The following is a 15,914-nucleotide window of genomic DNA, read 5'->3' on the forward strand; positions in this document are numbered from 1 at the left end:
AAGCTTCTTCTCGTGAATTTAATGTGACTGAGAAATATCAGCACTTTTTAGGTCATCCCAGGTGTTTTTACTTTCCAGGTAAGTGTTTTCCGATAGAGCTCTGTATTCAAGGCGTATAACTATTTTCAACATACCTAATCCTCTGTTTGCAGCATTTTGCATTTGTTAAAATGTTGACTTGTTTTCTATTTATAATCTTAGTGAATAGAAGGCACAGCCATTAATTCCCTCTATAGAAGACAGCAGAAAGCTTAAGCTCTGAATTTGCAGTGCACTGCTGTGCACAGACAGACGATCACAAACACAGACGTACAGACGCTGTTGTCCTCTTGCCTACTGACCTGTTTCAATAATTCAGAAGAGTGACTTGCTGGCTTGGCTGGCAATGGGTTCTATCCATGGACTCAGTCAAGCGTTACACACACACACACACACACACACACACACACAGACTCACGCACACAAGGAAACTTGCATAAACAGGGCTTTATTATGCTTGGCACTTTTGCTTCCACAGTTATACTCACTGGAAGCAAACTTTAAAGATTTGACCACAACCTGTCTGTGCATACAGAAGTCTATCCGACCCAAAACATCTACCACACATCATCCATAATGGGCAAGTGGAGTGTGGAGTTGCAGGTGTAGCTGGAGTTAGTGTTTAAATGACGAAACACATTATTTGAACAAACATTATGCCCGTCTTTATTTATTCTATATACTGATTCAATGATGACGATACAGTGATTCAAACAGTTACCAATAATAAGATCAGGGTATTTACATTTAATTCCTTTGAGCCGACAGCTCAGGCTACAGAGTGCTCTAAATGCTCAGTCTTTATTTTTTCTACTTGTAGGTTTGTATGATGTCAGTGAGCAAAGAAATCCAGCTGTTCAAACCTTTTGTTTGCAACAATCAGCTGCTTGAAGGCAGGCTAGGAAAGGAACTAAAACTTCTTTAAGATAGTGGATGAACTGAGGGGCTGCACCAAGGACTGATGTAAAGGACAAAAGAAGAATTTTGAACCGTGAATCATGCAAAGCTACTCTAGGAGAAAGGGAGTTGGAAAAATAACATCATCGGTCCCATTTCAGAACATAACAGGAAATAATATTGTTTAACGAACAAGATCCAATTATGAGAGTCATGCTGGTAACTAAAAGATGTACGTCTGAATCAAGTAAACTAATATGCAAATGAATACTTAAAGCTGTACGGTTGTCAACTATGAAACCATAAAGACGTTTTCTAACATTTTTTCCACTGTGAATGACATCATGACATCATATTGCAGTGATTTGGTGGTACACACCTCCTGGCTTTGACTACAAGAAATCTTTGATGTCTGTGGTATCTCACTATGCTGCCCATACTGTGAACTCTAAAATACAGAATAAACAAACTGTAACTCCGAAGACATCCTGTGGCTGTTCAGCCTAGTTATGGCATTTCCTGGTTTGGAGTTACATAAGATATTGAATAATTAAAAGCAAATATTTTTAGGATCCCTTTTTCTCTTGACAAATTGGAATTCTTCTTTTCACCTTGGGATCATTCAAAGCTTTTAACATCATGGGGAACCCATGTTGAACAAAGTTGCTATGGCACTTCACCCTGGGTATCCAGGCCTCATTAAAGATAAATGCACCCATGCAAACTCCAGACTAAGGTGGAGTTAATGTAGTCTCACCAGGATGCTGGCTCAATGAGCTGGACTGGTTGTCTTGTCAAGCTTGGAATCTAAAGTAAATGTATTGATTCACAGTTTGTATAATGCTGTTCACTGGAATTTTTAAAGGTGAGTGAGAGAATTTTGAAGTTAGTCGTAACTGCATATCAAACTATCCTTTTGAAGGAACCTTTTTTTTGTTTGTTTGGGTTTTTTTTGGGGGGTTTTTTTGCAGAATTTGATACCGATCACTATTTACACTTTTAATTTTAAACTGCACCCATTTGAAACTGTAAATCAAATCGTAATGACAGGTTTATAATCATGAGTGGGGTTAAATTATTCTCTGTTAAATTGGCTGGGGACTGGGATGGTCAGTAAGGAAAGGGTTAAAGTAAGGTGAGAAAGTCCTGACTCCATAGATGACTTTTATTTGTCTGTTTGTGTCTGTAAGTAGCTGCGCTAATAAGTTTAGTATGAAGTTACATAAGAGCCTTGGATGAGATTCTGCTGCACAAGCAAATTAATTGGAACACTTTCCACTCTGTATTCGTAGTTGTGCCTCCCTCAGGGTCATTTTCAGGGTAGCAGAATTCAGAAGTTGATTAATAAATGAATATTTCGGGGAGGAAACAGACGATGAGTAACACACTGAATCAATCATTCAGTAATTTGTTTTATTCAGCAACAAAACATACAGTATAAAAAAAGGATCAGAGATAGATGATACTGTGTGCTTACTAAAACATGCGTTTTTTTTTCCTTCCCCATGAGCCCACTAGATAGGGCTCATTGCCTTGCATGCATTGGATTGTGCGATTGTGCATGTTAACACAAGTCAATCACTTTTGCTGCCAGTGGCAGATTTGCTGACAAAGAGACTTTATCTCTCTACAGAAGTTTCCTTTTCCTTTCCAAGGTCATCTTAAGAACTGTGAATAAAAAATATATATTTGTCTTCGGTGTATCTGTACAGTAAACATTTATGTCAATGAGACAACAATGATAAATAAATAAATTGTGTTGAAACCTGTGATAGCAATCCAATGGGTTGATTTGAGAAGGGTAGATAAAATGAAGTACATGTGTTTGCGCTTGTGGCAGATTTGTGTGTGAGTGTGTTTGTGTGTGTGTGTGAGAGAGATATTGCTGATACAGACTGATACACACTTTTGATGTGAGAGCAATCTCTCTCCATCAGTCTCTGTCTTCGCCTATCCTTCATCTTTTCTCTTTCACATACCTTTTGCCCCCCCTTTTTTTTTTAAAACCTCCATCCCTGCTTCATCACTCTGTCTCTTGGCACAGCCTGCACCCCTCCCCCAACACACACACACACACACACACACTTGTGCCTTCGTTTTCTTAGCCCTGTCCTACACCCCTCCCTTCCACCTTCTTCCACCTTACTCTTTGCCCTCATTCTTTCCTGCTTGCCTCACTTTCATCCCTTCATCCTTCCATCCTTCCCTCCTTCCCTCCATCCTGCTGGCTCAGCTGGTATACAGGCAGCCTTTGTTTCAGCTGTGTCCTCTGTCCTTTGAAGGAGGAAAGCTGAAAAGCAAGAGCCACAGAGGGAGGGGGAGGATAAGAGGAAAGGAGTGAAGCAAGGGGCAAAAAAGGAAAAAAATCCATATGGAAAAGCAGGATAAAAGACAGAGGAGAGGAATTTAAAGAGAAACTGGGAGGGGATAAAGCAAGCAAGGAAGGAAGGGAGAGAGAGAGAGAGAGAGATATCTCTGGATCAATGGTCTGGGTTGTTCAAGTCATTGATATCCAGTCACAGCAGCGTATGAGAGCACATTTCCTGTGTGGTAGGATCAGTCTATGCGACATGGGCACTCACCTTAGCACACTTCCTCCTGGTTCAGTGGTGCACAATTGCAGCTCTTTAGTTCTCAGTTAAAGGCCAGCCAAGCAATTTATATAAAATTAGACTGTTTTGGAAGCCAATCATTGGTGTGGAACTCTGTACACCACAGCTACACTGTAGGCCAAAACACTTAAAAAAGCCACTAAAGATCTTAAAGGCAAAATATGGCATGGAAACCCTCAATTCTATTTATATTCACTATTTTTCAAGTCCAGTAATGATGTCTTTTTTTTTTTTTTACCTCTATAGTGAGAAAAACCCAGCAGAAAATTTTGGACCTGTAACTTCATCCATGATGCTGTAGCTGTGGTAGCCGTGGTAACATGTGAATCCTGCGGCGTTTCATCAGCATTTACATCTCTAAAGGTAAGAAGTATTTTTGTAATTTAAAAAAAAATACATATTATGTTTTTTCTTGCCATGAGCTTGAAATTGCTGGCATTCTCATATAAACTGAAAGGCCAGTAATTTGGCCTATCATAAAGCCCGAACAAAAAGAAACAGTTGTCTTGCCAAAATTTTATCAGATGTACAGGAACAGTTTAATAGGAAAATGCTGTGCCGACAGTTCTAGATTGATAGCCATTATATAACCACAATTAGTTTATATAAAAATATGTCCTTTGTATGGTTAATATATCCTGTTGGACACATTCTAATGGTATAAATATTTCACGTGTCAGCAAAAAGTAAAATTCCCCAAAAAATGAATTTTAGAATGGGGACAAAAATCCTCTTAGTTTTGTTTGCTACAACCAGTAGTGATTTTTGATACGGGCGACATGGGCGGTTGCCCAGGGCGGCATCATGGTGGGGGGCGGCATCACGGGCATCGGCAGAAAAAAAAAATTGCTCGTACTCATGCTGCCCCGACATCATGCCAGCGCATATTGGGAATGGTACAGGCACTGATCGGTTTTCTATCGCCCATTTGCTGGGAGTAAGGGCGCCCTCCGTTTGCGAGGTGCGCCCGCTGCTTGCGGCACAGGGAGGAGAGGGCGGGGCGGGGGGCGATTCTCTGGCTGGCTGGAGCAGCATCTAATAACCAACTCGCAAAATAAAAGAAAATAAAAACAAACCAACAAACACGAAAACACCAGACATCATGATACAGTCTTATCATTTGCACCGATGTTTTTTTCGAAATTCTATACGCGAAAAGTGAGCGCGAGAGCCCTCGGTGCGCCTGCTTGCTGCTGAAGTCAAAGTAAACTTTATTGTCATTTCCGCTACATACAGTCCAGTATATAGAGACACGAGACGACGAGGCTCCAGTTACAGCAGTGCAAGTAAACAAACAATAAATATAAGAAGAGTAAGAAAATAAATATACACTTTAGGACCAGGGTTAAAGGGATCAATAACAATTTAAAATCTATAATTTACAGTTTGCTGATTTAAAGTCTCACACACAACCCGTTGAAAGGGGAGGGCGGCCGGCTGCTTCCAAATAGAGCACATTTCATTCATAATGTTGTAAATCCAAGCCCATCATGTATTCATGATTTGTTCCTGGGTTGTGCGAAATCCCAGAAATAAACCCTAGACAAAGTGAATCTGTGAACTAAGGTGTAGGTCTATATTATGTTGTGGTGATCCTCGGGTTGGGGGATTTGTGTTCATACTGGAGTGCAAAATTAAAACCAATGGAAGATGGACAAGAAGAGGTCAAAACCATCAGGTGCTCAGTTTAGAAAAAAGAGAAAAGAAGAGGAGGAGAAACGAGCAAAAGACACAGGTAAGCAGATGTGTCATTGGATAATGGCAGGTCATCCTGAAACAATCAGAATCAGAATATTTTATTAATCCCTAAGGAAATTATATGGATTACAGTTGCTCCAAGAAGAAATGGTAAAAATAGTAACAGTAACAGACTAAACTCCAAACAATACAGTATGTTACAGATTTTACACATTTAAGAAATAGCACGAATATATGCAGATCACTCAATTATAAATATCAAGGATTAACTGAAGTGATTATAAATAAATATCAAGAAAATTGACGAGAATACTCCAGAGTAGAAAAGAGCATGTGTAAAAAGGGTGTAACTATTGTGTTAGATGGAGTAGTTGTACAAGGAGATGGTTTCTTGTGTCGGTCAGTGGTGCTTTTTGGTAATCTCAGTCTCTCACTGAACGTGCTTCTGTACAGAGAGAAGGAGTGTTTGCCCAGGGCGCCAAACAGGCTAGGACCGCCACTGGCTACAACAGAGGCTTAATGGGAGGCAGGCCAGTCTCATTTCCATTAGCAGACACCAGGCTTTGAGTTACAATAGGAAAGAAAAGCTGGTGAGATTTGGGTCAACCACCATGTTTTGGTGGGTCACTTGGATGCCAGGTTAGCTCAGTTTGATAGTCAACGCTACAAGAAGTACGGGGGCCAAGGTACCCTTGTCCCAACAGTCCCCATTTGTCATGTCAACACATTTGAAGCATTCACTACCTTATTTCAGGTTATTTTGTCCTCATTAAGAAGAGATTACCAGCCATCACAACCAGTATGTACAGAGTGTGGTGGCTAAGCTCGTTAAGCTCCTGTTTATAAAAACAAAGATCAGGCATTTGACTTGTGGGCACAGCGTATTATACAGTGACCATCTACACACTTTTTTAATGAATCCGATGCCCTTGCTTGTATTTGAAATGTAGATTCAGTGAAAAGCAGCTAAGCCTTTTGGCATTTTTGTGGTGAATATCAGGAAGGTGTTATCTCATTGCCTTTGAGTTTGCCTTGGGGATGAGTTTGGCCCTGCAGTGGAAACAAGTAAAAACAATGCTATACTACAGAAATTAGTAGCCCCACTGGACTTAATAAGTTGCATGATTGTTCTTCTTTTTAATTAATAAGTCCTCACTTATTTTATTTCCATCTTTTTCTTCTTTCGGTCCTTATCTCTTATCTCCGTCATAATGTTTTCAGGCTGAGGTGTAGTAGCTTCATCTTCATATTAGGTTTTTTATGTCAGAAATCCACCTCCAACCTCCTTAACATCAGAGACTTTGTTGTTGATTCCCTCTCCCCACTGCCCTCGCTCTCTCTATGGGTCACTTTCCCCTGGCCTGCTTTTCCTTTCCTCTCTTCAGCTAGTTGTTAGATCTACACTTATAACCTCAATGTGTCCCTCTAGGGCGTGGCTGACTGCTGAACTCAGCTGTACAGGAGGCAGGAAAAATTACAGTGAGGAGACAAAACAAAAGGGTGACCTGGAGTTTGGGGTTATGAGTTTGTAGTCTCATTGGATTTGAGACAGTACATTGATTGTTGACTAATCTTTAAAGGAAATTTTATTTAAATGTCCCAAAAAATAACACTACATTGATAATTGTGAAATTAAGCACGTAATTCAACGATGAGGTACTTGCAGCCTTAATGGTGTCCCCATGTGTATGCTGTGGTGTAGCTATTTTCACAGGTTAACTACCACTCTTAGAGTAAACTGTAAAATTAATGAATCAGTAATTCCATATTGTGACACAAGAATTAACTGCATTACTCTAAACATTAATTATAATAATTCTATAAGCTTGGCATTTTATTGAAATATATGATAATTTTGTTTATTCCGGTGTAGCCAGGAGGTATTTAAAAGTGCTGTAGTTTCCAGTAATGCAGGTACTACAGTGCCAATCATGGTATTACCCTTTGTGATCGCCTGCAAATTTGACAGAACCTGGACAGACTGAACGTACAAACTTAACATACGCACCTAAAAATATGAATTTGACTTCATAACAACAACGAATTTGGTTCTTGCACATGGATCATTCACACACGCACACTTACTGGTGCAGATTTCTGCAGAAGGATCTGTCTTGGAAACAATGTTGATTATAATATCAGGGAAACTTGTTATTAGGTTTAGATGAAAATGACTTTTTCACATAGCAGCAAGGATCGTTTGGATGCCCCCCACCCCTTAATAAATGAAATCATCATTTAAAAAATGCATTTAGTATTTAACCATGTTATCTTTGTCTGATATTAAAATTTGTGGGGGGGGGTTTATATACAGCTGAGTGGGGGGAGAAGGGGCCTCCAGGGAAGTCCAAGGGAAAGCACGCGTTCTTCAGAATATCCACTCACACAATCACAGGCTCACACTCCAACACTGCCACACGGGAATCACACGGGGAAAAATCCAGGAAGCTCTGTAGACAGGGAGACAGGGTTAAGAACGACGCACAGAGGAAAACACTCTTAACTAAACTTGCTGTAGCTTGACTTCACTAACGCGTGGTAGACAACGATCCAGCGACGAACAGCAGTCACCTCCTGGCTTAAATGCTGCTCCCCTTAATGAGACCCAGGTGTCTCATCTCCCGAGGGCGTGGGCCGAGGGCATGAACCTACAGCGAGTTCCGCCCCGGTGAGAGAGAAGAGGAAGAGAGAGAGAGAAACAGAGAGGGCTGATCAGCGTGCAGCTGATCCGCCTGGCCGTGACAAGACCCCCCCGACGGGAGCCTCCCGGCGACCCCCAGGCTTGTCAGGGTGAGCCGCATGGAATGCCCGCACCATACCCCGATCCAAGAAGGCCGCCCGCGGAATCCAAGAACGCTCCTCCATCCCGTAGCCCTCCCAATCCACGAGATACTGCAGACCGCGCCCCCGGCGCTGGACATCCATGATCCTCAAAATGGTGAAAGCCGGGTGGCCATCAATAACCCGGGCGGGTGGAGGGGGTCCGGAAGGAGGGCACAGAGGGCTAGAGAGACACGGAGAATAACAGAGTTACCTGACGAGGCGGGCAGACCTGTGATGAAGTCAACAGTGATGTGTGACCAAGGGCGACTCGGAGTCGGCAGAGGTTGAAGGAGGCCAGAGGGTGGCTGATGGACGCTCTTGTTTTGAGCGCAGGTCGAGCATGCGGAAATATACTCGCGGACGTCTTTGGCAAGGGAAGGCCACCAGGCGAAACGTTGGAGGAAGGTAATAGTGCGGTGGACCCCCGGGTGGCAGGTGAATCTGGCAGTATGAGCCCAATGTAACACTCGTGACCTTACTGAGGAGGGGACGAAGAGCAACCCTGGAGGTCCCGTTCCGGGGTTCGGTTCCGTCCGCTGAGCCTCTCGAATAGCCGACTCGATCTCCCAGGTCAGGACCCCGATTACACAAGTGGGCGGTAGAATGGGAGAGTCCCGAGTTGCGTCTTTGGAGGCGGCGAATTGGCGTGAGAGGGCATCTGGCTTGACATTACGGGAACCGGGTCTGTAAGTGATCGTGAACTGGAATCTAGTAAAAAACAGGGCCCACCTGGCTTGCCTGGCGTTGAGGCGTTTTGCCGATCGAATGTACTCCAGGTTCTTGCGATCGGTCCAGACCACAAATGGCTGGGCAGCGCCCTCTAGCCAATGGCGCCACTCCTCCGGGGCTAGCTTGATGGCTAGTAGCTCTCGATCTCCCACATCATAGTTGCTCTCTGCGGAGGTGAGACGGCGTGAAAAGTAGGCACAGGGATGCAGGTTACCTCCTTGCTGCTGGGAAAGCACCGCCCCCACTCCAGCATCCGAGGCGTCCACCTCCACAATGAACTGCCAGTCGAGATCGGGTTGGACGAGAATGGGCGCTGAGGCAAAGCGGTCCTTCAGATGGGCAAATGCTCGTTGAGCCAGCTCATCCCAGCAGAAGGGAACCTTGGGAGAAGTAAGACGGGTCAGGGGCAGGGCAAGTTTACTGTAGTCGCGAACAAAGCGCCGATAAAAGTTCGCGAACCCCAGAAAGCTTTGAAGCTGTCTCCGGTTAGAAGGGGTCGGCCAGGCAACAACGGCTTGAACTTTTGCGGGATCAGTCTTGAGGTTACCTCGATCGATGACGTGGCCCAGGAAGGAAACAGCGGAGACATGAAACTCACACTTCTCCCCTTTAACAAAGAGACGATTTTCAAGGAGACGCTGAAGGACTTGCCTGACATGGCGTTGGTGGTCGGCGACAGATCGGGAGAAGATGAGGATGTCATCCAAGTAAATGAAAACGAAATGGTCGATGAAATCTCGAAGCACGTCATTCACGAGAGCCTGAAACACAGCTGGAGCATTGGTGAGACCGAAAGGCATCACAAGATATTCGAAATGGCTCAGGTGAGTATTGAAAGCCGTCTTCCACTCATCTCCCTCCCTAATCCTGACCAGATGGTAGGCGTTGCGCAGGTCCAACTTGTGAAGACGGTGGCACCCTGGAGAAGCTCGAACGCGGAATTCAGCAGAGGGAGGGGATACTTGTTTTTAACTGTGATGGCGTTGAGGCCGCGATAGTCAATACAGGGCCATAAACTTTTATCTTTCTTGGTGACAAAAAAGAAACCAGCGGCAACAGGCGATGACGAGGGGCGAATGAGACCAGCGGCAAGTGACTCATTGATGTAATTTTCCATGCTTTCCCGCTCTGGTCGAGACAAGCTATACAACCTACTGGTCGGGAGCGGCGCGCCTGGGAGGAGGTCAATCCCACAATCGTACGGCCGGTGAGGGGGAAGGGAGCGTGCCTTATCTTTACAAAACACTTGCGCCCGGTCATGATAAACAGATGGTATGGAGGACAAATCAGGCGGTTCTGAAGTAGTTCTACTGGGCGGTAGACTCATGGCAGGGGTGGCAGCTCTTAAACAGGACATGTGACACTCCTTCCCCCACCCCGAAATACTTTCCTTCCTACAATCAATCACAGGGTTATGTTGACATAGCCAGGGATAGCCCAAGACTAGTGGTGTGAGTGGGGCTTTAAAGACGTACAACTGCATGGTTTCAACATGATTGCCAGAAATAGTCAGGGAAATCGGTTCTGTGATATGAATAATGTCTGGAAGACGCTGGCCACTAAAGGCTGTGACTTTGAGTGAATGAGACAGAGGCTCCGTGCTAAAACCTAATTTGAGCGCCAGCCAGGCATCAATAAAATTCTGTTCTGCCCTGGAATCGATCAGAGCGTCGAGAGAATGAGTCTTGAGACGAACCGTTAGCTTAGCTGCAATCATGAGACGAGGAGGAGACTGAGAACAGGTGACCTCGCCCACCCGTACACTCCTCACTACTGGCGGGTGCTGTCTTTTGGCCGCGCCTGGCAATCCATGGCAATATGGCCCTTGCGGCCACAATAAAAGCACTCACCGGCTCTCAAGCGACGATACCGCTCCTCGGGAGACAGTCTGGAGCGGCCCAGTTGCATGGGCTGTTCACTTTACTCCATGCTGTCTAATGAGTGACTGCCGCTAGGCGCGCCTCCACCTGACGTCTCCATGCGCCCCGGGGGCCTCTGGGAAATGTAGTTTCCGGTTCCCCGCCGCACCCGTAGGTGCTCATCCATCTTCACACATAGTGTAATCACATCAGACAGGGTCTTAGGAACATCTCTCATCATCAGTTCTCTCTTTAACTCATCACAAATATTATTCAAGAGAGTACTTATCAATGCCGACTGCCCCCAGCCAGTTTCTTCGGCCAAGGTCCAGAATTCGACCGAAAAATCCGCCATGCTCCGCCTCCCCTGCTTCAAATTTAACAGTCTGTGGGCAGCCGCCTCCGCTCCAGTGCCTCTTTCAAAAACACTTTTAAATTTGGTGAGGAAGTCCTCGTAAGAAATGTCTGGGGCTGTTCTTAACACAGCTTGCGCCCAGTTTAATGCCTGCCCACGTAACAGTTGAACCATAAACGCGATTTTGGCCCCATCTGTCTCATATGTTCTTCGTAACTGACAGAATTGTAGTGTGATCTGAGTCAAAAATCCACCACATTTATCGAACTCACCCGAGAAAGGCTCCGGCGCTGGTAACGATCGCTCTGGAGGTTCTGTGGAAGCCGGCGTGGGGGAAACAGGCGGAGCGGCTGCAGATGGATTTGGAGCCGATAGCTGAGGAGAAACAGACGGAGGGGGTGAGGGTGGGATTACCGACGGTAGACGTTGAGCAAGGGCTTGCGTGAGTGCGGCCAGTTGTTGATTTATGTGCCGAAGCATGTGTTCGTGGCGTTCCAGAATTGCCTGGAGAGTTGAGGACGGGTTGCTGGGTGGGATTTGAGTCTGCTGAGTCCATGATGGCTGGATCGTTATTGTTACGGTTTGGAGGACTCACAAGAAGGGTTTATTTACAAGTCACCAGGTGTATATACAAGAATGCGCAGGGGGGGGGTGTTATATACAGCTGAGTGGGGGGAAAAGGGGCCTCCAGTGAAGTCCAAGGGAAAGCACGCGTTCTTCAGAATATCCACTGACATGATCACAGGTTCACACTCCGACACTGCCACACGGGAATCGCACTGGAAAAATCCAGGAAGCTCTGTAGACAGGGAGACAGGGTTAAGAACGACGCACAGAGGAAAACACTCTTAACTAAACTTGCTGTAGCTTGACTTCACTAACGCGTGGTAGACAACGATCCAGCGACAAACAGCAGTCACCTCCTGGCTTAAATGCTGTTCCCCTTAATGAGACCCAGGTGTCTCATCTCCCAAGGGCGTGGGCCGAGGGCGTGAACCCACAGCGAGTTCCGCCCCGGCGAGAGAGAAGAGGAAGAGAGAGAGAGAGAAACAGAGAGGGCTGATCAGCGTGCAGCTGATCCGCCTGGCCGTGACAGTTTCAGTTCTTTAGAGTTCACTCAGAGGCCTGTATGCCAGCTGGGGAATTCAACCTGCAACCGTGCAGACTCTTGTGAGCGACTTGAACGAATGCTTTCCTTAGAGATGGATCACCCTTGTGTGTGTGTGTGTGTGTGTGTGTGTGTGTGTGTGTGTGTGTGTGTGTGTGTGTGTGTCCATTTGCACTGAAGCCCTCGACTTCTTAGCAAAACAGATCAAAGTCAAAGTCGAGTCTGCCTGTCCCCTGCTCACTTTGATGAATCGAGACCTGGCTTGATGGAGGGATGGGGAGGAAGGAGGAATAAAATGGGGAATGAATATATGACTGAAGTATAAGAAGCTCTGAATGAAGTGACAGGTTGGAAGGATAGATGGGTTTCACCTTTCCATCACCTTCTTCAATGATGGTCCTGTAAGGCACACTTTTAGTCACATGTTCTCGTTTCTCCCCCTCAGTTGTTTTTTCTGTAATGGACATCTTTCTGCTCTCTTTATGTGATGCTTTTACTTTTTTCTTTTGCTTTTTTCCTTCTCTCATTTTTTCCATTCTCACATGTTTCCATTTTTCCCTCACTTTCTTTTTGTGTAATCATACTGCATTCCTACTGTTAACCTCCTCCTTACCTTTCTGTGTGATGGCCTTTTAGCATATGTGTCTTCTCTCTAGTAGAGAGTTGAAGGACTGCCCTCATCCCAGGGGGACATTTGGCAGCCGAGAACAGCTGAGGGCCAGGCATAGTCTGGGTCACCCAACTAACCTATTCCTGCCTTCCTTGCCTCTGGTCCTGTGGGATAATAGGTGTGAGGAGGGAAAGGGAGAGGACAGGGAGAAGAGATAAAAGAGGAAAAAAACAACAGGAGGAGTATAATTCACACATGAGAGGAGACGCAGGTACATAGGACGCACACTCTAAGGTAATTAGTCATGTTTACAAATCCCTATTTCTGTCTCTTTGTTTTGTGTGCAGCTGTTAGTCATGCTGAATACTTCCAAACTGGTTTCTGTGTAATTTTCTTTTAAATGAATGAAAAAAGAGATTGCAAGAACATTTCCTGCACAAGATAAATGAAAATTATAAACTGTGAATAGATGTAACATAGTTTGAGATTTTATGTATGTGTCTAAAATAAGGATCTGATCAAGGTTGGATTAAAACAGTTATTTAATCTATGACTCATTTCACCTGTTCACCCACCATCCTGTTACTGCAAACAACCAGACTACCAATTCTGCCAGCTAGTCAAATGGCAGATCAGTAAATTGCCACTCGGACCCCTGATAAGCTTTCTGGCAAGCGACTGAAGAGACTACCAATAAGAGTGAAGAATACGTTTGACATATGACCTGCTAGTAAACGCTTTAGAGGGTCACCCAGGTGACCCGAGCAAGGCATGTCCACAGCGACCAGCAGGCAGCTTCATGACAAACAAATCCTTTTCACTGTGTATGCAGCTTTACAACTGAAAAGATTTATCTTCCCAATACATCGTAAAGCAGTAAAAGCTTGTGAATATGTCCATTATAGCCAACCAAGGGAATGATTTATTGAAGGTACACAAGCAAATTGAAAACAAAATCAAAGAAATCTCAGCTGTGACACATGTTAAAGTGTGTGCTTTGTTCTAAATGAATCAGTTATCAAAAGAAAAAGGCTATCTCTATATTAAAAAAACAAAAAAATAAATCATATGGATGTAATGAAGGACTGGAACAGGCACTTACTGTTAGACTATGTGGAATAAGATGACTTTAATCACCTTAAAGCTTCTTTATGGACGATGGAAGGTGAAACCTGGATGTTAGAGAGTTTATTTTTTGAAGCGTAAAGAAGATAAAGCTGCCACGACAGGTGCCAGCAGTCACGCTGCCTATATTGTTCACTGAGTTAATTTGGGAGTGATTTCTGGATGTTTAAAAGTGGAACATGTTTGTTTGGCTGCATACCGAAGATTAAAGGATGTATATCAAACAGAAAAAGCTTCTCATTTCCTCTTTGTATCTGCTTTATTAAGGCCATTTCTTTTTGTTTATGAGATTTAGAAATGCCGTTCTTAACAAAGAATGCCTGTCAGGATTTGTTATCTTTCGTACAGGAAGTGAATTCCTGTCTCTATTGCTACCTCGTCACATCGCACACGCTCGTATTATTTCTGACTTCTTTTCTAAAAGTCTCTGTCTCTCTGTTGTTCTTGTTCACCGTAGGCAGAAGCAGGAAATGGAATATGTGAAACTAGACGTGAGGGTAGCCATACTTATTTATTTTAAACGGAAAGCCCACAGGCTGGCTAGAAACCAATGATGGATGACAACGATGGACAGAGACAGTGAGGTTAGGGACAGACACTGGTCCTCATCCTGGTTATTTTTTACAAAGTAAAAATAACTATAAAAATGTATAAGTTAATCTCAGAGATGGGCAGTAATGCGTTACACGTAACGTCTGTAGTACGATTACTTTTTATCAAGTAATGAGTAAAGTAACGGATTACTATTGCAAAAAAGTAAATACATTACTGTTGCTTTTGCATAAGCACGCTGCATTACTAAACCGTGATTTTGTTTGTAAAAGTGCCTCATGACAATGACGTATGATCAACAATGGATAATATGGAGTGCAGGAGAGAGTACGACCATACAGCATTTAAAGCGTGGAAATACTGACCTTTGTGTTTGATTCAGTAAAGAAGTGACAAAAACATTAGCGTCCGCTGTACACTCTGTGTGGGAAGAAAACTTCTTTCTACAGTGAAAAATTAAATTTCATTGAGCAAGCACCTAGCACGCCCCACAGGAATGTGAAATTCACAGAGAAACCCCCGGATCCCCACACTGACATGACTGCTGCAGCACTGGGCAAACCTTCACCTGCCCCACTCCTGCTAAACAGATGAAAAGAGATTTAAGAGAGACAGGGCTTAGTGCTGCTGAATCTTTCATTTTATTTATTTTTTGCTGTGTTTTACTTGCATCTATTTGAAAGAGTGAGTGTAAAAACTAAAAATTATTTTATTTTATATGCTGGAATATGCAGAAAATAGGTTTAAATGTCAATTTAATTATATATTAATTATATATTGCATATAATTTAATTTTTGCTTGATGCAATGTGCATAAAATTAAAAGATTAAAACTAATTTAAAAAAAAATTTTAAACGAGACTTTTCTATTTGATTCACTTTTACATGATGGATTATGCAGAAAAATCAGAATTGGGCTAAAAGGTCTGTTGCTTTATTACGTATTCAGGCTGTGCATCATGTTTTTAAATGGAACTAAGTAATAAAGTAACTAATTACTTTTGAAAATAAGTAATCAGTAAAGCAATGGGATTACCTTCCTGGAGAAGTAATTAGTAACTAATTACTATTTTCAAGTAATTTGACCAACACTGGTTAATCTACACCTTAGAGGTGTGGACTAACATATCAAACAAACGGAAGAGTCTTTTATTGGTGTGTGGGGTTATCCAGCTCCAGGTTGGTGGTTAGCAATTTTTCCCTGACAGCAAAAAGGTCTTTAAATCCAAAGTGGGGATTTTCTGTACTTGGTACTACAGTCCAGGACAGAAAACACTGAGAGTTGGGGTAGGCTTCTTTGACCTTGAACTGGATATAATATACTTTAATATATTATATTAATTATATTATAATTAACAGAATTATTAAATAATTAACTGAATCTTTAAACAACAACAACAAAAACCTTTGTAAAATGGTGGCCACAGTACTTGATTCTTAGGTTTTAAAACTGCATATTTTTGACTTGACTTTGTGAATTTGTTGGGTGGATATGCTCTCATCACAA

General features: G+C 43.4%; 1 protein-coding gene across 1 annotated transcript in view; it reads left to right on the forward strand.

Moving 5' to 3' along the window:
* Positions 1-15,914, forward strand: part of lrfn5a (leucine rich repeat and fibronectin type III domain containing 5a) — a 136,778-nt gene that overhangs the window by 69,375 nt on the left and 51,489 nt on the right. Inside the window, exon 2 of the mRNA XM_026152836.1 lies at positions 3,795-3,911. The gene's annotated coding sequence lies outside the window, so the exon portion shown is untranslated. The remainder of the gene's footprint in view (positions 1-3,794; positions 3,912-15,914) is intronic.

This window comes from Astatotilapia calliptera, chromosome 19 (genome assembly GCF_900246225.1).
Source record: "Astatotilapia calliptera chromosome 19, fAstCal1.2, whole genome shotgun sequence".
Classification (NCBI taxonomy): Eukaryota; Metazoa; Chordata; class Actinopteri; order Cichliformes; family Cichlidae; genus Astatotilapia; species Astatotilapia calliptera.